The sequence below is a fragment of the Scyliorhinus torazame genome, chromosome 18 (assembly GCF_047496885.1).
Source record: "Scyliorhinus torazame isolate Kashiwa2021f chromosome 18, sScyTor2.1, whole genome shotgun sequence".
Classification (NCBI taxonomy): Eukaryota; Metazoa; Chordata; class Chondrichthyes; order Carcharhiniformes; family Scyliorhinidae; genus Scyliorhinus; species Scyliorhinus torazame.
Window position 1 is genome coordinate 58659499 of NC_092724.1, and position 25809 is coordinate 58685307.

Sequence of the window (25809 nt, forward strand, 5' to 3'; positions counted from 1 at the left end):
AAAAGCTCTGCTCGCAATCAGAAGACAAAATTCAGAATTCGTCTCGCCATTCCTTCCAAAGCCTAATATCTCTTTGATGTCTCCTCCTCAATCCTCCGATCTCTTACTCGAAGCGTCTTTACCTTGTGAAGACCGCGCTGATGGATTGTTCTCTGCAATGAGCCCTGAATAAACTAAGACTTGCATTTGAACGTTTCCGGCGTATCAATGTGGAATTGTGAGAGTTGCACCCCATCGGTGGGTGGGGGAAGGGGGGGGGGGGGGTGACCAAATGCAATTACAAAAGTGGATTTGAGAGAGAAGAAAGATGATTTAATGGCTTCGATTTTGAAGCAGACGTTTCAGTTGCTTCTGATGCAACTCCAAAATGTGTAATTGACAGGGTTGTAAGGTTGGCTTTGTGCACATTCCCGTCTGTCAGTTGCTCCGCCCCCCCCCCCCCCCCCGGCCTCAACCTTCAGGTATATAAAGCTTGGGGGAAAGGTTGCTCGCTGTCACATCACCAGGAAGCAAGTGAAGGAGGCCAGACAGCAATACCGGCTATGCTAGTAGAGATTCCCCTCACAAAGATAATATAAATCCTCCTGCCAGCCCAGCAACCTTTTGTTTCAAACAGAGTAGATTCCCCCCGCCAAAACTAATAAAGTCAGCGGACAACCTACCCTGACTACGAAAGGTTCGCCTCCACCTCCCTCTGATTGGTTTTTCAACTCCGTTTTGATCTCTGATGGGCTGAGGGCAATGTCACTCAGTTCAGTTCCCGCCCCACTCCATAGTTCGGTTGACTCGTGAGCAGCCTTCCAATTCTTGCCTGAGGTGTTGCTCACTTTTAAATGTTTTAAATTCAAGGACTGCTTCAGGTAAGAATATATTTATCTCTTTTTCAATATGATTTTTTTTGTATGTTAAAATAAGTTCTAGTCGAAGTGTTATTGTATGCAATGTTCCCACGCAGCCTAAATTGCACGGTGTTTGTACAGAAGTGATTTATTTTGTGTTAGTTTTAATATTCGATTCTTATCAGGCGTTTCAAAACTGGCGTTGATGAATTATTTGAACTTTTTAAAACTCCTTGCACGTATTTAATACAGGGTGTTCTGCAAACAAGCGTTAGATTATTTCAACAATCTAGAACAGAGCTGCAAACAGTGACAATGATGCAAACACTCAGGTCAGAGAGCGAGGCTTGCAGACCGATGGTTGGAAGAGTTTTTTAAACTTTCATTGTAACATATTGAGTGAAGAAATGTTCTTGGTTGTGATTCGTCACAATATGAAATTGGTAGTTTATTCAATTCAAATTAATCCAAATCTGATTTAATTTTTGTCAGCAATAATTCCTATTTATTTACGTTGCTCACTTCAGTTTATGCAGATTTTTTTTGCTTAAACATTATCAATGACAAAGTTAATGGAGGGGGTGGCGGTATCCAAGGTGTCTATTGAACATTGTCTGAAATGATTGGGAGAAGTACCTGGCGTTTTTATTGACAAAAGCCGACCTCGGTATATAATTTAAGGGAGCTATTGTTGGTCGGCAGGGAGAAGGGGGAGATTTGTCGTTAAGGTGTCTTCGTTAATCGCAATGTGTCGACAAGAAGTACTTAAAGAAGAGGTCAAAAAGCAAGCTACAGATTCTAAGGGAGAAAATGCTGGGAGAAACGCATTAAGCTTCGTGTGGGCACCGAAAATTGTCACGAGTGCGGTGCTACCTGAAGCTCCCCGGCCTTTGCTGCTTGTTTTAAAATGAAGAAAAAAAACTGTCAAAGTAAATTCTAAGCTTAATTCATCTGTGGACAATAGCCGAGTTATTTAGTCTGAAACTTTCTCACTAAAAGCCCATTATAATTTGACAGGTAAGACTCCAGGTCAGAACTCATGAATATTGAGCTGTGAAGCTTGCTTTCGAATTCAATTTCGGGGAACTACTTGACTTTGAAGTAAGAAATTACATTTAACACAATGATAACTACGCTTGTCTTAAATACCAGGTTTGTATTCTCTAAATCTTTACTTGTTTCTACCACCTTTTCCATCATGTCTTGTCTAATTTATCCTTCATTTTATTCCCTTAGTAAATCCCGGAAATATTAGAACTGGAAAAGGGTAGTATTTTGTAACTGAATGCTAATTTTAATATTAAATATTTACATCCTACTTCGCCATGGGAAGGAAGAAGAGGGATTCCCACGCCTGCTATTTAACATACTTCCCGACTGGTGTTTCTCTGAGGTTATTAGCGTCGTGTGGGGGGTTCCAGCGTTAAATGAATTGATGGGGAAATGTCACTGTTAATGAGGCTGCTTAACAAACCAGTGGAGATAATTACTCAAATCTGACGTGAAATTTGTGACAGAAAAAACTATCTCCACCATCAAAAACCTCGTGATCATCTGTCGATTGTTTAAGTTAAAACCACGTTTGTTTTGGGGAAACATTTGCTATTTTACCATCTTTTATCCGGGCGGAGAAACGGTTTTCCATGGTTTTGTTCCCTATCCAGTGAACTCCTCTCCCTCCCCGGGAACTTTAGGATATCTTTTCAGAATGCACATTACTGACCATTCTTATTGTACTAGCCCAGGCAGTGAGTGCTGGAAGGCTATTCGACAATGGAGGGCATTGCCTTTTTAATCACCTTTTAAGTTTATTTTCTACACTTCCTGTAATAATGAATTGAGATGATGGATGCATTAAAAAGAAAACACCCTCGGTTTACTAATCGCTTCTCCAATTTGTTTCAATGACACAGGCCGCCTGTGTGAAATGAACAAAAAAATCCTCTCTGTCCTGATACTGTCTGTCCCAAGGCTGTCAGCAGGTAAGCGAGCGTCACACACCCGAACCTGCTGTCTTCTGAAAACCCAGCTTTGTCTCTGGAATGGCTGTGGAAGGGAGCCCGCTCAGCAAAGGTTCACAGTGCGTGCTGATTTCAGCACCCTGGACTGCGACTGCACTAAGCGCTTGAGAACAGGAGACTGAGATAATACATTTAGACATAGTTGTATGAATTGGATTTAGACTAGCAGCAATCACTTCAGAGGGAGAGAAGCTGCATTTTGTAAACGTGCTTTCACTCTGATCTAAGCTCCACCTGCGAATTCTCTCCCAACAAATCTCGCAAACAAACGGTTAATTTCACGCTCTGAGCGGGGAGGTTGCATTTACTGGCGCTGTGAACAGAGTTGGTGCCACAGAGCAGTACGGTCCAATTCTGACCCAATTCCCAGTAATGAGGTGCCTGCTGGGTGTTTGTGGCGGGCTGCTTTTCATTTCTGAATCCGTTTAGTAGGGATTTAAAAAAAAAAATCAACATCATATTCCACATAAAGATGGTGAATTTGACCATCAAACCACTTGTTCTACATTTTGAGTATACGTCTAGTTTACTTGTTCTAAATGTTCAGTATATGTCTAGTTCACTTGTTCTAAATTTTGAGTATACGTCTGGTTCACTGGTTCTAAATTTGGAGTCTACGTCTGGTTCACTGGTTCTAATTTTTGAGTATACGTCTAGTTCACTTGTTCCAAATTTTGAGTCTACATCTAGTTCACTTGTTCTGAATTGAGTATACGTCTAGTTCACTTGTTCCAAAATTTGAGTATACATTAGTTCACTTATTCTACATTTTGAGAATACATCAAGTTCCTAAATTTCAAATCATGTTGAATACAGATGTAAAATTGCGGATATACAGATCGGATCCGTCACAGCATCCTGAGGCTGTTCTTGAATGAGTCTCACTCGCGATTTAACCTTTTTCTCTCTTAGCTGCGGATAGGCGACTGCTTGTTTTCAGCATTTTTATATTTCTCTTTCAGATTTATGACCATTGCATTGTCAGTTTTTTTCTGATTAACACTAATCTCCATTCCCATGAAATATACACATTGAGACAATTGTCAAAGCAAAGTCACACACTTTAATCCATTGTAAAATCTTTTGTTTAAATAAAAAGCCAATAAAGCACGAGCTGGGGGTTGGGGGGGGGGGCGTTATGCAGGAGTTGGAAAACATTTTTTTTTTTTAAAAACAAACTAAATTCCTTAAATGGGGGGGACTCTGATTGTAATTTTTGAGTCAACAGATGGTAACCACATTTGCATTGTAAGCATTAAACGAAAATACAATGTTTAAAATTGTTGCCTCACATCATTTATTTTGTTTGGTAGCTGGGAATGTTTTATCTGTCCCGTTTGAAATTTTTAAAAACTTCATAAATTAACTGGCACCGTATAATGCAGCAAATGACAAATCGGAGAAGGTCTTGCTAGGAGGGAACATAAAGGAGCAGGTGCTTGGAGAGATTGTAGCACTGACGCTCAGCTGTGTGTGTTGTGTGTGTGTGTGTGTGAAGTGCTATTTGCAGTTTTATTGCAGAATTTACAACAGCGAAGAAAATAGACCAAAACTGTAAAATCCCCAATCAGTACAAATGACTTGCAATCTTTTAAACTAAAACGCTGCTTTTCTTTTTACAATTTGATTCCAGCTTGCTTGTTAGTTTCCCCAAATCATTTGTGTGCTTTTTAAAATTTATTTGACAGCTGAATAAGGTTCTATACCCGGGGGCGGATCCTCAAGGCGGGTTTTAACCACTAACAATTTAATCTCAGCTAAGAAGTTCTTTTCAAAACCTGTCTTTGTGATTATTCCCCACCACCACCACCCTTACTAATTTCCCTGCTGTTTTAGTTTCAGTCGCGAGGTTAATAATTAATTCGTTTAAGCACCAATTTTAATTCTGAAAAACGGCATTCGTTTGTGTCCCCAGTGTCGCGCAAGCTGCAAGGGCCTCGTTTCTATTGCTGAATGAATGCGCTCCAGCAAAGGCATCAATATCTTTTTGAGCAAAGGAATGTCAGGATCCCAAGGCAAATTGGACTGTTCAATCTGGAGCCTATATTAAAGAAAAGAAAACTGTTGAAATTATAGGTAAACTGGTTTATCATGGTGGTGGGGTTCGGGGGGAGGGGGGGACAGTAATACAAAGATACATCTGGAATAGAAATAAAAATATAATGTCCGGCAAGACTGTGCGCCTATCTGGAGAATGATAAGAGGTCAGCACATCAAATGAGACCAGCAGCAGACACGCTCTTTTGAGGTGGGTCATCCTTCCCCCTGTTAAAAATACTTTGACCATCTGATACATCAGCACATATGTTGTAACACTGCCCAAGTTGTACCTTGGACCTGTGTTCCTCGCACTGCGAGACTGCATCTTTCCTCACTTTCAGATCTATTTGCCGTGACCTTCCCGTCATTAGCATCTTTCACACTTTCTTCTCTCCGTTCAGTATGACAATCCCCCATCCGCTTCGGCCATCCGTAAGTACTTAGCTGCTTAACTTGTATTTGTTCCCCTTTAGGCAGTTTTGTCTTTGGCCCCGCTCCATTAATTCCTGTGTTTAGATCATCTGGAAAAAAAAATCAACGGGAAGAGACGTCAGAAGAGGTTTCTTAATGAATTGAGATGTTCTTTAATTAGTAAGCTTGAAATTTATTAAGGGAGGACATTTGCAAAGCCCTGCTACCAATGTTTGGTGCGCCTGAAGCTGAACTTAAACCTTGAGCCATAAAGGATGTTGGGGGAAATTGAGAGTGTAGAAAGGATTTGCTAAGGCCGACGCTGAGAGGATTAACTTGTGAAATGAGACTAGAAACATAGGCACACTTCATTAGAACAAGGCGGGTAAAGAGGGAATCCAATAGAAATGCTCAGAATTGAAGGGTGTCAGGAAAACACTCTAGTTGAGTAAGTTAGCAGAAATAATGAAGTACTTAAAAAATTGTAGGATGCAATTGTTAGGGAGGCACAGAGGCTCAATGGATTGGATTGGATTTGTTTATTGTCACTTGTACCGAGGTACAGTGAAAAGTATTTTTCTGCGAGCTGCTCAACAGATCATTAAGTACATGGGAAGAAAAAGGGAATAAAAGAAAAGATTAGAACAATTGTAAGTTAAGTAAAAAGTGGATCTGTTGGGGAGAGCTTGCAGAGAGTTGCCTCACTCTGGCGCCATCTTCTGGTATTATCGGTTAGCACTGTTGCCTCACAGCGCCAAGAACCCGAGTTCGATTCTGGTCTTGGGTGACTGTGTGGAGTTTGCACGTTCTCCCAGTGTCTGTGTGGGTTTCCTCCGGATGCTCCGATTTCCTCCCACAGTCCAAAGGTGTGCTGGTTAGGTGGATTTGCCATGTTGAATTTCCCCTTAATGTCCAAATATATGCAGATTAGGTGGAGTTATGGAGGATTGGGCCTAGATAGAGTGCTCTTTCAGAGGGTCGGTGCAGACTCAATGGGCCGAATGGCCTCCTTCTGCACTGTAGGGATTATATGGACATACTCAATAATTTATCAGAAATAATCATGAAAATGGCTGTCAAAAGAAACGTGGGCTGATATTGAAGAATAACTTCAAGAATCTGGGGAAAGGGCAGGGTAATAGGACTAAATTGAGTTCTTTCAGCCAACACTGGCCTCTCCAGTATTGTACATTTATAAACTTTGCTATCCCCTGATGCAAGTCTTTCTTTGGGTCAGAATAAAACAGCAGTTCTTTTTTTTATTGGGATGTGCTGTCTCTGGCAAGGCCAGCATTTGTTGCCCATCCCTATTTGCCTTCAAACTAGCCTTTCTGGGGCATTTCAGTGGAGCAGTTAAGAGTCTACCACATTGGAATCAAATGTGGGTCAGACCAGGTAAGGATGGAAGATGTTCTTCCCTGAAGGGCATTAGTGAACCAGGTGAGATTTTTATGACAATGGATGATAGTTTCATGGTCACCATTACTAAGACGAGCTTTATATTCCAGATTTACCAACTGAATTTAAATTCCACCAGATTTGAACCCACAGAGCATTATCCTAGTAGGGGCTTTTCACAGTAACTTCATTTGAAGCCTACTCGTGACAATAAGCAATTTTCATTTCATTTCATTTCATTTCTTAGGTCTCCGGATTACTAGTCCAGCTACATTACTAATATGTCACACTCCTTTTTCCAGTGGACGGTATTAATCTGATCTGGTGGTTCCTCTTCGACTGAAGAAGATTAGTCTCGGAACGGTACATTGCTTGGGTAAAACCTGTCTCCTGATAATCTAAGCCCAGCTCAAATCCAGCTCTCATTACCTGTTTGTGGGTGAACAATCATTGTTTGGTGAATTTTGTTTATGGCCAGGCCTTTACCTCTGAGGTTGTAGTGACTAAACTACAGGTAGAACAAATTCAGTTTAGAAGGTAAAAGCAAATTACTGCAGATGGTGGAATCTGAAACAAGAACAGAAAATACTGGACAATCTTAGCAGGTGTGACAGCATCTGTGGAGAGAGAAAGAAGCTAACATTTCGAGTCTGGATGACCCTTTGTTAAAGCTCTCCACGGATGCTGTCAGACCTGCTGAGATTGCCCTGCATTTTCTGTTTTTGTTTCAATTTAGTAGGATCTGATGTAAAATCTTGGGAATTTTGTAAACAGTGCACAAGATAAAACCGAATCCAAAAGGATATCCAAACAGAAGCCAGGCTATCTGGGCAGAGCCTGCTCCAAAGCAATTGTCTGTTTAAAGTTTTAACAAGACCATATAACCCCAACTATAACAATTCAAACTTGAAACAACAGGGAATTTCATCTTTGGGGGAAAACTACTATCCGCCATCTAATTCTCCTCATTACTCGAGTGAACAGAAAGTGGAAATTGGACAAGCTAATAATGGACAGTTAATCTATTGCCCATTCAGCACCCCTGCCACTCACCCAGTGTTACTTTTAAATTTGCTCAAGGTGAGCAAAATTAATTTACTGTGGTGAAATTAGTAAAAGTGCCATTCTCTCCCAAGAGGGATCTGCCATTATCTGGAATTGTCTTTCTGCATTTGCTGCTTTTTGTTCTGTATGTTCTTTGCATCTGAACAAGTGCTGTCATAAAACCAGTTTTAAAATATTCTTTTTAAATATTCTTTTATGTAATGTTGCTGTTGCTTGTAGGCGAACATTGGCCTTGAAGGTAGTGGTAAACCGTCAATGCACCTAGTGTCAACCATGTCAAGTGTACAAGCTAAATTTTACCAAAGGTAATTAGTGTTCTTAAATTCATCATATTTTCTTGTTTAGAATTAGCTGTGATGTTACTGAAACACATTTTATTTTGTTTGACTTTACCTGTGTGTTAATTTTGCAATTGTAAAATTTAATATGCGCATCTAACATTTCCAACCGTGAGATCCTGGTTATTTTGGAGATTAATGTACAATTTCTATTATGCAAAAGAAACAGGAGTATGATTAGTAGACATTCTTTGGCATTCACCCGTAAGGCTTTTCCACTTACAAAGTTTGATATTTAATGCTGTTCTAAATACTCTGTAGCATATCCCCTTTTACACAGTCACCCTTTTTATACAGTCTCCTCTTTGATTGAACCTTCATCGATCAGGGCAGCACGGGAGCATCATGGTTAGCACAATTGCTTCACAGCTCCAGCGTCTCAGGTTTGATTCCTGGCTTGGGTCACTGTCTGTGCGGAGTCAGCACGTTCTCCCCGTGCGTGCGTGGGTTTCCTCCGCGTGCTCCGGTTTGCTCCCGCAGTCCAAAGATGTGCAGGTTAGGTGGATTGGCCATGGTAAATTGTCCTTGGTGTCCAAGATTGCCCTTAGTGTTGGGTGGTGTTACTGGGTTATGGGGATAGGGTGGAGGTGTGGGTTTGGGTAGGGTGCTGTTTCCGAGAGCTTGTGCAGACTAGATGGGCCAAATGGTCTCCATCTGCACTGTGAAACCTATGAATCTATGATAGCAAAGCTGTTTGCACTGTTCCAGTCTGAAAGAGGCACTTTGTGCAACAAAATAGTTTCACATGCATCCTTGAATGCATTTCCAGTGATACTACACAGGGCAGTTAAGGATGGGCAACAAATGCTGGCCTTGCCAGTGATGTCCACATCCCATGAAATAATTTTTTAAAAACAGACTATTCCCTCCTCAATTTTCCATAAGCTTGATCTCATTCCTCCATCTCTGTTCCCTGTTTCCAGTTCTGCACTAAGTTCCTGCCCCTCTCCAGTCTGGTCCTTGCTGTCCACATTGACCTTTGGTTCCCCAATGCCTCAAATTAAGAATGTTCATCTTGTGTTTAAGATGCTCTTGCGCTCATAAAATATCTCAAGACACCACATCAGCTGGTGAGAATTTGTGGCTGCCATTCATTGGCAGTGACATTCTCTGGTACCGCCGGCAGTGCACCCCTGCCCGTGGGCATCCTGGCTGTGTGGCATGGCGTGGCTTCAATGAGAATTCACATTGACAACAAAGGGAACTGAGCATCCCGCTACCAGCGAATGGCAAGTCACTGGGAGGCGAGAGAATCCCACCCTATATCAATTATAAACCTTTGAAATTTATATTCGGCTTGCACTCTGATGGGGGGACGGTAAGGGGGTGAGTACCTGCCTACATTTGCCTCCAAGGTGCCAACCGGGCTCCTTTGGGGAGGTGGGTGTCTGGGGGAGGGGGATCTTGGGCTTAACTGGAGGGGCTGAGATCAGGGATCATTTGGCCGGTTTTCCCATCTGTAGTCTTTAAACCCTTTAAACAGCCTGTCAGCATGTAAAAATGAAATATTTCTGGAAAGAGAGTGAAAATCCTCCGACCTGTAACCTGAAATCATTTAAACTGTCTCCTCGCAGGTAAAGTTCGAAGATCTGTGAGATGAACATGAAAGTAATCCCTTTAATGTGGCGGAACCTTTGAGGTGTTTTTTTTCACAGCCAATTTAATTGCCCTTTAACTCATTGAAGCATCTCTGCAATCTTTGAAGCCTAAAATCCTTGAACTGCATTGTCTACATTCAACTTTACAAACTATTGCCTTTTAAAAACCTCATGATTGACAGGTTCAGGCAGTTTCAAAGGAAGGATTTGCTCTTTATTTATATAGCTCTACAGGGGTCCATTAAGTCTGAAGTACATCCTCTTTTGAGCAACTGTTCTAACTGCAGTTTTTTTTTAAGACGCTGTCTCTTTGTTCTGAAGAGCTTCCTAGAAAGAGCAGGTGCAGGAGCAGCATTCAAACAGAGCACCTAGTAGACATTTTAAAGGGGTAAAGGCAACAAATGTGAGGACTTTGACTCTCCTCTCAGCAAATTTTAATTTTGACACACTGACAGACAGTTTAAATGGTTTAAAGGCTGCAGATGGGAGGATCAGCTAAACAACCCCTATCCTGGGAAAGTCTCCTGACCTGAACCCTTCCAGCCCAGCCCAAGCCCCCTCCCCGATCCTGGTTAAAACATTTCTAAGTGCCATTGAATGGCACCTCATCTTCGCTCCTAGTGCCAGCGGGAAACACTCTGGTTATACCACCAGCAGGAGCACTTAGTCTTCAAGTGGAATAATTGCGCCCTATGTTTTTAAACTTAAATCAGGGTGATTATGAGGGCAAGAAAGCAGAGCAGGCTAAAGTGATGGTAAATTAGACCGGTGGATAGGTCAACAGAGATGCAGTGGCAAACATTAAAGGGGCTATTTCAGAATACAGACTACATACATTCTAATGAGTAAAAAAGTCCAAGGGATGGACACACCATCCATGGTTAATTAGAAAGGTGAAAGATAGTATCAAATTTTTTTTTAAAGCATTTAATTGTGCAATGATAGGTGGAAGGTCACAAGATTGGACGGAATATATATGGAAGAGCAATGGATAACTCAAAGATTAATAAGGAGAGGAAATTTAGTGTATGAAAGAAAGCTACCCAGACATATAAAAACATACAAAAACATAGTAAGAATTTCTAGGGGGCTTTTCACAGTAACTTCATTGCAGTGTTAATGTAAGCCCACTTGTGACAATAATAAAGATTATTATTATAAATATTTTAAAAAGTAAACGAGTTAGCAAAGTGAGCATTGGTCTGAAAGAAAGTGAGTCTGCAAAACTGATGGAAAACAGAGATGGTAGACGAATTGAACAGGTATTTTGCATAAGTCTTCACTATAGAAGATGCAAGTAACATCCCAGAGGCAGCTCTAAACCAGGAAATGGAAGGGAGGGGGCAACTCAGGAAAATTACCATCATCGGAGAAGTGGTACTGAGTAAATGTTGGAGCTGTGCACTGACAAGTGCCCAGGTCCTGATGGACTTCATTCCAGGGTCTTAAAATAAGTGGCTAGTGAGGTAGTTGATGCATTGGTTTTAATGTTCTGAAACACCCTAGATTTGGGGATGGTTCCATTAGGTTGTAAGATAGGAAATGTAACTCCATTATTCAAAAGGGAGGGATGGAGGGAGGCAGTAAGCGGGAAACTTAGTTAGGAAACCAGTTAGCTTAAATCTGTCATAGGTAAATTGTTAGGAGTTATAGCAGGGCTTTTGGATAAGTTCAAAATTATTAGGCAGAGATAGCATGGTTTTGTGAAAGGGATATCGTGTTTAGCCAACTTATTGGAGTTCTTTGAGAAAGTAACATGTGCTGTAGATGAAGGGGAACCAGTGGATGTATTGCCCTCAGATTTACAGAAGGCGTTTGATAAAGTGCCACATGAAAGGTTATTGCAAAAAAGAAAAGCTTGTAGGATAGAGGGTGGCATAGTGGCATGGATAGAATATTGGCTGGCCAACAGGAAGCAGAGTAGATATAAATGGGTCTTTTTCAAGTTGGCAAGAGGTAACAAGTAGTGTGCCACAGGGATCAGTCTGGCACCTCAACTGTTTACAATTTATATAAATGACTTGGATGAAGGGATGGTTGCCAAATTTGCTGATGACACAAAGATAGGTAGGAAAGTAAGTTGTGAAGATGACGTAAGGAAGTTACAGAAAGATATAGATAAGTAAGTGAAAGGGAAAAGATCTGGCAAATGGAATATAATGTGGGAAAATTTAAAATTGTCAATTTTGGCAGAAAGAATAAATAAGGCATATTGGGGTGAGAGATTGCAGATCTCTGAGGTGCAGAGGGGATGTCCTAATACATGAATCATAAAAGGTTTGTATACAGGTACAGTGAGTAATTGGGAAAATCTAACAAAGTTATCATTTATTGTGAAGTGAATTGAATACAAAAGTAGGGTTATGCTTCAGGCAATCAGAACACTAGTGAGACCACGTCTGCAGTACTGTGTACTGTATTGTCACCTTATTTAGGAAATATATAAATCTGTTAGAAGCAGTCAGAGAAGGTTTACCAGACTAATCCTGGAACGGATGGGTTGTCTCATGAGGAAAGGTTGGACAGACTAGGCTTGTATACTCTGGAGTCTAGAAGAGTAAGAGGCAACTTGATTGAAGCATAGAAAATCTGAACGTTTTGACAGGGTGGATGTGGAAAAGATGTTTGCTCTTCTGGGAGAATCCAGAACTAGGTGATCACTGTTTAAAAATAAGGGGTTGCTCATTTAAAATTGAGATGCGGCATAACATTTTCTGAGAGCCAAAAGTCTTTGGAATTTTTAAGTAAGAGGTGGATAGATTCTTGGTAAAGCAAGGGGCTGATAGGTTATCATGAGTAGGTGGGATGCAGATTTGAGTTTCCTATCAGATCAGCCAGTCTTATTAAATGGCAGAGCAGGCTCAAAGGGTTGAATGGCCTACTCCTGCTCCTTGTTTGTATGTTCATATGACAGGAAGAAATGTTGTATAACAGCATGTTTGCCCTGCAGGACAGATTTCCTTTGGGTTACTAGGATGGAGGTGTGGGCTGAAATAGAGTGGTCTTTCCAAGGGCGGGCGCAGAGTCGATGGGCCAAATGGTCTCCTCCTGCACTGTAAATTCTATGATTCTATGCTGAAACAAGTAACAAAGCTATAAACGTACTGTGCAACAGCTCTATAATTCCATTGGTGAGTATGGGGAAAGTTTGCCCCTTGTGTAGTTTCTTCATGAAAGAAGTCAAATACTGTTTTGTGGTGCAGGCAATGAGAAATTTAGAATTTAAATGCATTTTGTGAATATTTTAGTTGGCTGAACAGAAGCATTTGTAGCAAGTAAAGGAGCTCAATTTTTTGGATTTTCTTTGGCCAAGCCTTGCTCGTAGTATTGGATGAATAGAAAGTTCTTCCAATTCGCCATTTGAAAGACCGAAGTCATTGACTTTGTTTCGCCAACACATCACATACTGTAGCCATTTATTCCACCCCTCTCTCTGGCCATAGCCTGAGACTGAACTGCACTGTTTGCAACCTGTTGTGCTCCTTGAGTGAGATAAGCTTCTGACAAGGTACCCCTGCTGCATCACCACATATGGCTCAGAAACCTTGCTGTCTCAACCCCTGCCTCAGCTCATCTGCTATTAACATCCTCATCCATGTCTTTATAACCTCTATCTTATACCTAGACATGATAGTCTAATGCTATTCTAGTTAGCCTCCTGTCATTAGTTTGAATTGATCCAAAACCCTGTTTGCAATTTTCTGAATCCGATTACTCCTGTGCCTGCTACCAAACTGGGAAATAATGTACACCCATTTTCCCTTCTTATCCTTGTTTTCAATCCCACCATGCTTGTCCCTAACCTCCCACAGCCCTCAATCTCTGCATTCCTCCAATTCGGGCCTCGTGCATATCATCAATTTTTAATCCTTTCATTGGCAGCAGTGCTTTCAGTTGCCTGGAACTTCGTATTGGGATTTCTATCTGTCCCTCCACCTCCTGTTTGGAGACAGTCTTAAAACCTACCTATTTTACCAACCCTGATCACCTGAACTAAAATCTCCTTGCATTGCTTGGTGTGAATTGATAAGTTATTCCTCTACCTGCTTCTCAATCTGCCTGCAACCTTTGACACAGTTGATCACAACATTCTGCTCTGTCATCCAGCAGGAAGGAATTGCCCTTGTTTTGTTGCATTCTTATCTACCCAGTCCGAGACAGAGGATCACCTTTGATGCCTTCTTCTTCCCATACCCAATGTTTATCTTGGTCTCCCGAGGATCTATCCTCACTAACTCCTTCTCATCTACAATTTGCTCCCTCAATGAATTATCTTAAAATACAGCATCCCTTTCCTGTGTACTGAGGGCATCCAGCTTTACCTCTCTCAAACTCTGCAGTATCGCTAAATTGTCAGATGCCTTAATATCCAGTGGACGCTGTGCAGAAATTTCCTCCCAAGTATTGGGAAGACCAAAGGTTGTCTTTAGTCTCTGCACAAGCTTCATTCTCTAACCACTAACTCCATGCCCCTCCCTGGCTATTGTCTGAAGCTAAATCAGGCATCATATGATGAGATGAACTTCTGACCACATATCCACACTACCACTCTATTTCTGTATTGTCTGACTCCAATCCAGCCTCAGCTCATCATTGAAATCCTTAATTTATGATGTTTACCACTAGACTTGACTATTCCAACATTCCTTGTTGCCCTCTTACATATGGACTGGATTCTCCGGTCCCCAGCCACCTATTTCTCTGCGGCGTGCCATTCGCTGACGGCGGGATTCTCTCTTCCCACCACTCGTCAATGAGATTTCCCATTGAAGCCACCCCACGTTGCCAGTAAACCTGCAGGCAGGGCTGCGCTGCCAGTGGCAAGTAGCAAGTAACATTTGCGCCACACAAGTTCCAGGCAATGACCATTTCCAACAAGAGGGAATCTAACCATTGCTCCCTGACATTCAATGGCATTACCATCACTGAATCCACCACTATCAACATCCTGGGATGAGCGCAGTAAGAAGTCTGACAACATCAGGTTAAAGTCCAACAGGTTTGTTTCACATCACTAGCTTTCGGAGCAGTGCTCATTCCTCAGGTGAATCACCTGAGGAAGGAGCAGTGCACCGAAAGCTAGTGATTCGAAACAAACCTGTTGGACTTTATTAAAAATAAATTTAGAGTACCCAATTCATTTATTCCAATTAAGGGGCAATTTAGCATGGCCAATCCACCTAAGCTGCACATCTTTGGGTTGTGGGAGAGAATGTGCAAACTCCACATGGACAGTGACCCAGAGCCGGGATCGAACCTGGGACCTCAGCGCCGTGAGGCAGCAGGGCTAACCCACTGCACCACCGTGCTGCCCTTACCTGTTGGACTTTAACCTGGTGTTGTAAGACTTCGCACTGTACTCATCCCAGTCCAATGCTGGCATCTCCACATCATAACATCCTGGGGGCTATTATTGACCAGAAACTGAACTGGACCAGCCATATAAATACTGTGCCTACAAGAGCAGTTCAGCGGCTGGGAATTCTGCAGTGAGTAACGCGCCTCCTGACTCCCCAAAGCCTTTCCACGATCTACAAGGCACAAATCAGGAGTATGATGGAATATTCTCCATTTGCCTGGATGGGTGCAACTCCAACAACACTGAAGAAGCTCAACACCATCCAGGATAAAGCCTTCTTTGGCCATTCCTTCCACCACTGAATTACTGACAAGCTTGTGTGCCATCCACAAAATGCACTGCAGCAACTCACCAAGGCCCCGTCAACAGCACCTTAAAACCTATGACTTGTGCCATCTAGAAGGACAAAATACAGCAGAAGCATGGGAACACCACCACTTGAAAGTTCTCTTCCAAGTCACACATAATCCTGACTTGGAACTGTATTTTCGTTCTTTCACTATCGCTTGGTCAAAATCCTGGAACTCTCTTCCTAAGAGCACTGTGTGTACCTACACCCCATGGACAAGAGCGATTCAAGAAAGTGTTTCTCACAACCTTCTCAAGGGCAGTTAGAGATGGTCAATAAATGCTGGCCTAACCAGTGACCCCCACATTCTGTAAAAGAATAACTCCCTTTTTTTTTTAGCTCACTTTCCCTTCTGATGCCTTCTTCTTCCCAGCCCTTGTGTCTGAATGGGAGTGCAGAATGCTCAGCCATTTTGCCCTCCACAGTTGAATGACATACCAATGCTCACCAACCAGAGCTGTGCAACCTAGAGAATGCTAGAGTACCAAAAGGCTGGTTCAGGAGGGAAAGAACACAATTTGTATAATGAGCACTATACTGGGAACTTTTGCAGGGCTCGTGATGTTCAACTTTATACTCAGAATTTGAGTACCTTGACAGAGGCTGCCTGGAGAATGTGGGGTGGGTGGGAGTGATTACAAGAAAATCAGCTCATTAAGACTTCCGCTGACATAAGCTGTGAGTGAAGCAGAGACAATCTATTACCTGATATTTGTGTTCACTCCCACTCTCCCATTTTTTTTTAGAATGATATCCAATAGTGTTATTTTTAAGTATAGAAATTGAACTTGACTTGCTGTTACCTTGTGAATGGCATTTTTTGGCTCACTGATGGATGTCATTCCTAATATGTATGGACAGGATGTTTTTCAGTTGATATATGGACACTGACAGTTAAAGTCAATCACACGTTCAGTCTGAGGCGGTTGAAATCTGTTGTTTTTCTGCCTCTAGCTTCCCCTTCCCTCCCTGAAACTTTTTGAGATAGTTATACAGGTTGCCAGTGCACCTCTGGAGCTTACTCAAATAGCCAATAATTTCTGTGCTCTCACAGACTTTGACTGCAGATAAAATGCAGTCCTCAGTTGGTGTCCGTGCAGACACTTCCAGTGTCTAATTCCACACAGGCAATAGATATTATCAGGAATTTTCTACCTCCTGGACCCGTGAGCCAAGAAGCCTGTAATTCCATTTGGACCCCGCATGTAGATATCTGATGGTATCTTGATCTCATGAGAGTTTCCGATTGAGAGATTGCACTATGGAGGGGAGGAGGGCAGACCTTCTCCCATTTTATGATAGCATTTCGGGGAGTTCCTAGATTTCCTTCGGTAACCTTCATCAGTGTGTCCTCTGATGCGCTCAACAGAAAAAGTCAACCCTGCTGAAAAACATGGGTTTCCAGTATTGGCCTGCCAAACACGAAAAGGTACTTGGTTCTTGAAGATTTAGTTACCTTGCAGAGGTGGCCTGATAGGCACTTTGAGAACTAGCATTTTCTGTTAGATTTGTGCTGGACTGATGCTGCATTGGAGCGGTATGACACTCTGACACCAGGCCTCTTACTGTGATTTTCAACCTGCACTTTGAATGTAAAAATGGCAATGCGGATTGTCTGCTTGTTTTAAATGTACTTTTAAAAATCCATTTGTTTTACATTTGGGTGCTGACTTATAAATCTCCCCTCTAAACTTTATAGAACCTGATTGCCAATGTTACCAAGTACCATAACAGTGGAAGCAATTTTGTATCAATATATTATTTAATGCTTCAAAGTGATGGGTAAAGGAGGTTTGTGTAAATTACAGATTTAGTTAGTGTCATGATATTCAGGTAAACAGCATAGCACAAACATACATACATATTGATGGACAGATCAACGGACCAATCAACACACACACAACACCACAGCCAATCACAGGCAAGAGCATACACAGTACAAAACAGGGAACACAACACTTCCTGGGTATTCCAGGAGGAGACAGCTCAGGCCACAGAGCTCATAGCAAGCCACTCAGACGTCCACCATGTGCTGAGTGCCACTACATGATAGTATTAGGAATAGGTCCACAGATTCTAGGGTTATGATCAAACCTCAGTAACCAGTTTACCACTGTAAATAAGTGTTAGTAATAAAACTGAGTTGTACCATTCACAACCGTGTTGGTTCGTCTGTGTAGCAGAGTACCCAACACATCATAGTACCAGGAGTAACTGTGGGACCTACCTACGAATCCTCCGGAATCTGCCATCCTGCGCCGTGGACACCGTCAACACACCGCAGCCGCTACAAGTCGCTGGAAACCTCGGCGTTAATTGGAAGCTGTTCAAACAGCGCTTCCAGTTCTTCCTGGAAGCCAACGAAAAGGAGAGCGCTTCAGACACCAGAAAGATCGCCATCCTCCTCTCCACGGCAGGTCAACACACCATCCATGTCTACAACTCCCTGGTGTTAGCGGAAGGTGAGGCCAAGACCAAGTACAAGACGGTCCTTCTCAAACTCGACCAACACTTCAACGTCGAGGTCAACAAGAGTTTCGAGAGGTATCTCTTCCAGCAGCGCCTGCAGGGTAAGGATGAGCCCTTTCAATCCTTCCTTACGCATCTCCGTATCCTCGCGCAGTCCTGCGGTTACGACACCACCTCCGATTCCATGATTCGGGACCAGATCGTTTTTGGGGTCACCTTGGGCATCCTACGCCAGCAGCTCTTAAAAATTAAAGGCCTCACCCTAGCCTCCGCATTCGAAGCCTGTGTCCGGCATGAAAACGCGACTAGCCGCTACTCCCAATTTCAGGCGGCCGAATCGGCGCGGCAGGGGTCCTACACGGCCGGATCGGCGAGGCAGGCGTCCTACGAGACCGAACGGGTCCAGGCGATCAAGTTCCTTCCGACCTGCGGTCCGGCCAAGGGCGGCCATTTCGCCCGCTTTTCGAGGCCTCTCGCGTTTGTGCGCGCCAAAAACGACGTCGACACAGAGGGACGTGATGCGCAGGCACGCTCGACGCAAGACCGAACTGCGCATGTGCGGTGGCGCAACGAACGCCATGACGTCACGACGTGCGGCAACTGCGGAGCTGCACATTTAAAGCGGCAATGTCCTGCAAGAACCCGACAATGCCTCCGCTGTGGCAAGATGGGCCACTACGCTGCCTGCTGTCGAGCAGCTCAACCTGCCAATGTTCCCCAATTCCGACAACCTCGCAGGGACGTGCGGACCACTCAGCCTCCTTACTACGAGTCGTGCCCTGACGATATCCAGACCAGTGACACACACGACCGGGATGCCTTCCGTGTTGCGGTCATTGATGGGAACCGGATGTCTCCAGCCAGGACCCACCAGCTGTTGCAAGTGAACACTATCAATCCGGGTGATGAATGGTGTGCCACCCTAACGGTCAACCCAAATTTGTAGCCCACCTACTAGACTGGACTTATGAGCCTGCTTGTACATTGAACTCATAATACCACTGTTAATATGTTTCTGTTCTTCCTTGTCGTTGCAAGAGTTCGTTTTGTCATTCAACATTTCCCCGTTCTTTTTTTATGGTACAACCTCGTTGTTGTGTCGCACCCAACATCGCCCCTTGTATATAGTTAAGCCCCATGTACATGCTGTAAATATTGCACACACACACATTCAGCTGCACTCAGTACATACCTCTATTTATAACCACATAGGCACATGTTCTTGTAAAAAAGCGGGGAATGTCATGATATTCAGGTAAACATCATAGCACAAACATACATACATACTGATGGACAGATCAACGGACCAATCAACACACACAACACCACAGCCAATCACAGGCAAGAGCATACACAGTACAAAACAGGGAACACAACACTCCCTGGGGATTACAGGAAGAGACAGCTCAGGGCACAGAGCTCATAGCAAGCCACTCAGACATCCACCATGTGCTGAGTGCAACTACAAGATAGTATTAGGACTAGGTCCACAGATTCTAGGGTTATGATCGAACCTCAGTAACCAGTTTACCACTGTAAATAAATGTTAGTAATAAAACTGAGTTGTACCATTCACAACCGTGTTGGTTCGTCTGTAGCAGAGTACCCAACACATCAGTTAGAGTTTTTAGTGTGATCTCTACCCAGTTGGCTGTTATGTCAAAAATCAGGTCATTTTTGGAGCATCATTGTTACTGACCAAAAAATGTCCACATAAAGTTGCTGTGTTTTGCATACACTGCACTTGGGAGTTAAGCCAATGTATTTGAATCTCCTTGTGACACACCCGAGTGAAATGATGAAGTGACCCAAATTCTTTGCTTCTGTTTGCCCTTCAAAATGATCTGTACCCAACTCTTCATGACTAACGGTGTTGGAACACGTTGTTGCCACAGATTATTGGAGTTCTCTATTTGGATGTAGCAAGACCTGGTGCTGCATCGGGCTCATTGTTGGGCAACTTGCTGTTTGTTGTATATATTAATGAGTTGGACTTGAATGTGGGTGGCATTATTGGGAAATTTGCAGTTGACACAAAAACTGGCTGCCTGGTTGACAGAGAAGAGGATAGCTGCTGCCTCCTGAATGTTACCAATGGTTTGATTAAGTGGGCATAAAATTGGCAGATGAAATTCAATCCAGAGAAGTGTGAGGCAATGCATGTGAGGAGGGCAAACAAAACAAGGGAATTCACAATAAACAGGATTTGGGAGGGGTAGAGGAAATGCAACCTTGAATTGTATGTCCACAGGTCCCTGAAGGTGACAGGACAGGTGGATAAAGTGGTAAAGAAAGCATCTGTAATGTTTTCCTTTATTGGCTGAGGTATTGAATACAAAAGCAGGGATGTAGTATTGGAAGTGGAAAATGCTAGTTATGCCACAGCTGGAATTTTGTGTACTGTACTGGTTACCACACTACAGGAAGGATTTCATTGTTCTGGAGAGGGTACTGAGGAGATTTACAAGAATGTGTTGCGAGGGCTTGAAAATTGCAGCTATGAGGAAAGATTGAATAGGCTGGTGTTGTTTCTTTGGAACTGAGGGGCTGTGGTGACCTGTTTGAGGTGTATGAGAGGCCTAGTTAGAATAGATATGGACGCATTGATATACCCCCCCCCAGGGGAGAATTAGCAGGAGATATAGATTTAAGATGATTTGTAGCAGGATTATAGGAAAAACGTCTTCACCCAGAGGGTGGTGAGGGTTTGGAATTCATGGCCTGCTTTGGTGATTGAGGCAGAAACCCTCAACTCATTTTAAAGGTACCTGGATCTGCACCTCATCTTCTCCCTGACTACCCGATTATGGAGGTGGAGCTTCGTGAGTTGAGCACATATGGCTGTGGTTGTGCCTATATATCTGGCTGAGTTTTTCAACCCCTCCTTTGAGTTGCCAACCATGGAATTGTGGCTCATTCGTTCCTCCTGGTAGCTTTGTGTTGTCACTGAATTTTATTTGGTTAGATATTGCACAATGTAGTTCATTGAATACTTCAATTTATTGTGTGTTTTCAAAGTATAGACTTAGCTGGAATCTTGCCCTTCAATTCTTCCAGTTCAGCTCTGATGTGAACATTTCCCTGTGGAAGATTTACCTTTGGCACGTGCATTTCATTGCACTGACGTGGTTAACAACCATCTTGTGTTTGTTTCAATTGTGTCTCCCTCTGCTCTGGGGTCTCCTGTCTCCGCCTGTCTGGCATGTTCAGGGTTACCAGTCCCAACTTTAGACTTGCTCCAGCTGAGCTGAGTGGCCATTGCGTCCCATCTATAATCTGGAACTCTAGATCTTCTTTCTTGCCATTACATTGGGCTAATCTGTCCACTTGCTTTGAGTATTGTGCCATCATTTAACCTTAATCTTACTTTTGAGAGCTTCATTTTCAGATCACCATGTCGAGCCACTTCACAACAGATCCGTGACTGTCATTGTTGCATGATGTGTCTATCTGACACTAAAGTTCGCTTTATGCTTTCCCTCTGTGGCCATTTTTCACCCATGGACATGACTGAACTAAACCAACCTGTTGTATCATGTACAGTTCTTCATCAGACATGTTTGTTGAAATCTCTCCAGTGGCCATTTGTATCGACTGGTTTTACTTTTTTCTAGCCAAGCACTTGTGTGTGAACTGGTTCTGCTTCTTGCAGTTAAAACACTGCTTTCCCCATGCTGGGCAATCCTTCTTTACCTGTGCATGCTGTCCTCCGGACTCTTTGCATCCTGCCCTTTGTCTGAGATTGCTCCGTTCTTTTGGCTTGGATGTCTCAGCAGAACATATCTCCCGGTTGACTCTGCCATACAAATGCTGTATCTAACGTTTCACAGCTTCCGCATTTCGACACATCTGTCATTTTCTTTAGTGTCAGTTTCTCATCTTTCAGTAGACTTTCTCTCAGTGTGGCACTTCTTACTCCTAGGACCAATCTATATTCAATCAGATAATCTTTTAGCTGTCCTAAGTCACATATTAAGCCAGCTGTGTTACTGCCGTGATATACTGTTCAATTGTCTGTTTCACGCTGAACCCTAGCGTTGAATGTATAATGCTCATATGTAACATACACTCGGAGTATTGCAGTCTTGTAGCTTTTCCATTGTAAGTGGAAGTAACTGCCAGTTTTGCCATTTCCAATGTAACCTTGATGGGATTGGAAAATTTACTGCAGCTGTTTTTGCTCTACTTGAAATATTTATCTGTATTTCCTTTTTCTCTGCATCAAATGATTCCACTTGCAGTCTGTGTGTGCTTTTCTTTTGTTTCCTGAAGCCCTTGTCTGTTTATCTTTGTTCTTTTCAACAGCTGTTTGAAGATTTTGAAGTTTGTGTTCCTGGGTTCTCAGTCTCCTCCCTGCTCCTTTTGCAGGGTTAGCAAAAATCTGCTTTTTGCCACTCTCTCACCTGACACCATGTTGTAAGTGTAAGGCCAGCAATTTTCATTTTTGTGCCATTGTTAGAGGCTTTCACGGTAGCACAGTGTTAGCACTGTGGCTTTACAGCACCAGGGTCCCAGGCTTGATTTCCGGCTGGGTCACTGTCTGTGCGGAGTCTGCACATTCTCCCCGTGACTGCGTGGGTTTGCTCAGGGTGCTCTGGTTTCCTCCCACTTTTGTCGAAAGACGTGCTGTTAGATAATTTGGGCATTCTGAATTCTCCCTCTGTGTACCCGAACAGACGCCAGAATGTGGCGACTAGGGGCTTTTCACAGTAACTTCATTGCAGTGTTAATGTAAGCCTACTTGTGACAAAAAAGATTATTAATTAATTTTATGGAACTGAACTCAATATGTCTGCCTCCAGAGGCGGATACATGTAGTGGGATTCTCCCGAATCCCCGCGATGGCCTGACGCCGGCGTACAAAGCGGCGCGAACCACTCCGGCGTCGGGCTGACCAGAAGTTGCGGAATCTGCCACACTTCCGGGGGCTAGGTTGGCGCCGGAAGGATTGGCGCCGTGCCAATTGGCGGCGAAGGGCCGCCGCAAGTTAGCACATGCGCAGAACTGCCGGCGTGGGTCCGCACATGCGCAGACCAGCCGGCATATTCTAGTGAATGCGCAGGGGGGTGGCTTCTCCGCGCCAGCCATGGCAGAGCCCTACAGTGGCCAGCACAGAAGGAAGGAGTGCCCCCACAACACAGGTCTGTCCGCGGATTGGTGGGCCCCGATCGCGGGCCAGGCCACCGTGGGAGTCCCCCATGGAGCCGGATCCTCCCGCGCCCTCCCCATGAGGACCGCACCAGCTGGCCTACCAACCAGGTCCCGCCATGTGGGACCATGTCCAATTCACGCTGGCGGGACTGGCCAGAAACCGACGGCCGCTCGGCCCATCGGGGCCCGGAGAATTGTCGGGGGGGCCGCTGCCAACAGCCCCCGACCGGCGCAGCATGATCCCCGCCCCCGCCCGAAAACCGTTGCCGGAGAATACGGCAGCCGGCGTCGGAGTGGCAGGGCGGGATTCACGACATCCCCCGGGGATTCTCCGACCCGGCGGGGGGTCGGAGAATCCTGCCCATCGTCTACAGAAATCCTGAGGTGTCTATCAGACTGGTTCCATTTCAAAACCCAAACAATTACTGTAACACCTGCCCAGCAATCCAGTTACTGTTATCCCTCATTTTTAACTTTCCTCTCCCTGTTTCCCTTTACTGCGACCACTCCCCTCCCCCAACAAAAAAGTATATAACATTGATGCTCATGACTGTTTGTGGGTTCCTAGGCAACAGAAGGTACTGCATGATCAAAGGTAAGGCTGTGATTTAAGAGCTTTGCCTCCCACTGACAGCCATTACTTAGAAGCAGGTGACTTGAGAAGGAACCCTTCGAAGTATTTAAAATGGCAAATGAGGTAGAATAGTGCTGAAATGCTGAACGTGACTGCACACTAAACCATGAGACTAAGGACAGAAAAACAAGTAGATTTCAGCTTGATATCAAGTGAGTTATTCTCTAAATCGAATAATTAACATGTAGAGTGGTGAAGGCATAAATTGTGGAATTGTATGATGGAAAGTGATCACTGTTCCTTGCTGGGTGGATAGGCTAGGAGGAGCCCCAAGGGCATTTCTCACCTATGCGTATTTTATAGGTCTTGCATCAGGAACAATTTCCAACAGAGAAACCTTTAATGACAGATCTCATAAATTGACTACACAATTATGCATTAAAGATCTCCCCATCCCCAATTTCATTGATCCTTTCATTGCCTGAGATCTAATTCAAAGCTTCCTGTAATTATGCACTTTCAGAGATTCTATTAGTGAACACGAACGGTATTTATTAATATGAATTGTACAGCAGCTGCATGGTTGCAGCTAGCTCCCGACCTGTCTTTTGCCTAAGAGGGCTCCATCCCCTGGGGTGACTGCCCACCCTTGAGTTTCAATTGGTCACCCAAGTCAGGTGACCCCTTTCTGCTGTGTTGCCCTTAAAGGGTCAATCACCACACATCCCCCTTCTCGTGGAGACCCAATGCTCCCAGGGAGTGTGGTTTGGGGATTTAACACGACAGTGTTGCAGCTTTGTATGTAATCTGTTCTCTCTCCAATTGCAGATCAAAGGTTCCATGGGGCCTTTAATTGAAACTTCCCTCCCAGGATCATAGATTTAGTTCTTGGAGATTGCGTTAGATTAAATGATTACATCAAATAAAATATCAATGGTTTCATGCTTTTGTAAGGGCCCCGAAGAATCCAGCACAAGTTTTAAGGATACAAAATAATAACGTTTATTTACTATAACAATATATACATAACAGTAGCAGTAACTTCCCTTGCTACCTTCTCCTTCCTCCTGGTTCCTGGACTGGCCAGCTTATTTATAGTAGGAGTTTCTCCGCCCCCCTCATTGGGGAAGTTCATACTCCCATAGGATTGTGGGATAGTCATTAGTCCCCAGCCAATCGTCAGTAGGCAGGTTATAACATCCCTCTCCCCCCAAAGTCCAAGGAATCCACCGTAGGCCCTGGCGAAGGAAGGCGTCGAACTCGTTTGGCCGCAGGCCGGACGCCATTTGCACGCGGCGCTGGATCAGGCGGCGTATAACGAGACGGAGACCGGCGCTTCCGTGATGAACGGTGCGGTTGTACATCCACGGCCTGTGGACCCGAGGATTCCCCCTCTGATTCATCCTGTGTCTCCATCTCGGAGTCAGAGTCTGCTGCCTCCGTCATGTCAGCGTCTCTATCCCCATTCGGTCCCGTCACGACCTGCGCAGGCTTCGAGTGAGGCACCAGTGGAAGTTTTGGAGGACTACCTTCCCTTGTTTCTGGTCTTTGCTGCGGTTGAACTGAGCTCCGGGGGCGGGGAATCTTTTGCGGGGATGATCTTCTGGACCAGACGTGGTCTACATGTTTTCGCTGGAGACGGCCCTGGGCTTGCACTTGGTACGATATAGGGCCCGTTTGGCGAAAGATTACACCAGGAACCCATTGGGCACCACCAGCAAAATTCCGCACGAATACTGGGTCACTGGGCGCAAACTGCCGAATTGGACGATGCCGAGACGATCCCGGTCCCTGCCGTTCTTGTGTGCGGCGTACTTTTGCGCCAATGTCCGGGAAGACCATACTAAGGCGGGTGCGAAGTCTCCGGCCCATTAGGAGTTCTGCGGGAGCTACCCCCGTCACTGTATGGGGGGTGGTCCTGTACGTAAACAAAAACCGAGCCAGTCTCGTGTCCATTGATCCGGAAGACTGCTTCTTTAGGCCTCTTTTGAATGTTTGCACTGCACGCTCTGCCAACCCATTTGAAGCCGGGTGGTAAGGGGCAGTGCGGATATGGCGGATGCCGTTCATCTTTGTAAACCTAGCAAACTCCTCACTCGTGAATGGAGTGCCATTATCCGTGACCAGCACCTCGGGGAGGCCATGCGTGCTAAATGATAAACGCATTTTTTCAATTGTTGCGCAGGACGTTGTCCCC

At 44.1% G+C, this 25809-nt stretch overlaps 1 long non-coding RNA gene across 7 annotated transcripts in view; it reads left to right on the top strand.

Annotated features, from left to right (window-relative positions):
* Positions 1–509: 509 nt before the first annotated feature.
* Positions 510–25809, top strand: part of LOC140395232 (uncharacterized) — a 132595-nt gene continuing 107295 nt past the window's right edge. For 3 of the 7 annotated variants that reach the window (XR_011936135.1, XR_011936136.1, XR_011936133.1), the window contains exons 1-4: positions 510–860; positions 1857–1991; positions 7012–7085; positions 7994–8079. This is a non-coding gene — a long non-coding RNA (uncharacterized lncRNA). The remainder of the gene's footprint in view (positions 861–1856; positions 1992–7011; positions 7086–7993; positions 8080–25809) is intronic. The other 4 variants (XR_011936134.1, XR_011936139.1, XR_011936138.1 and 1 more) reach the window with 4 other exon arrangements.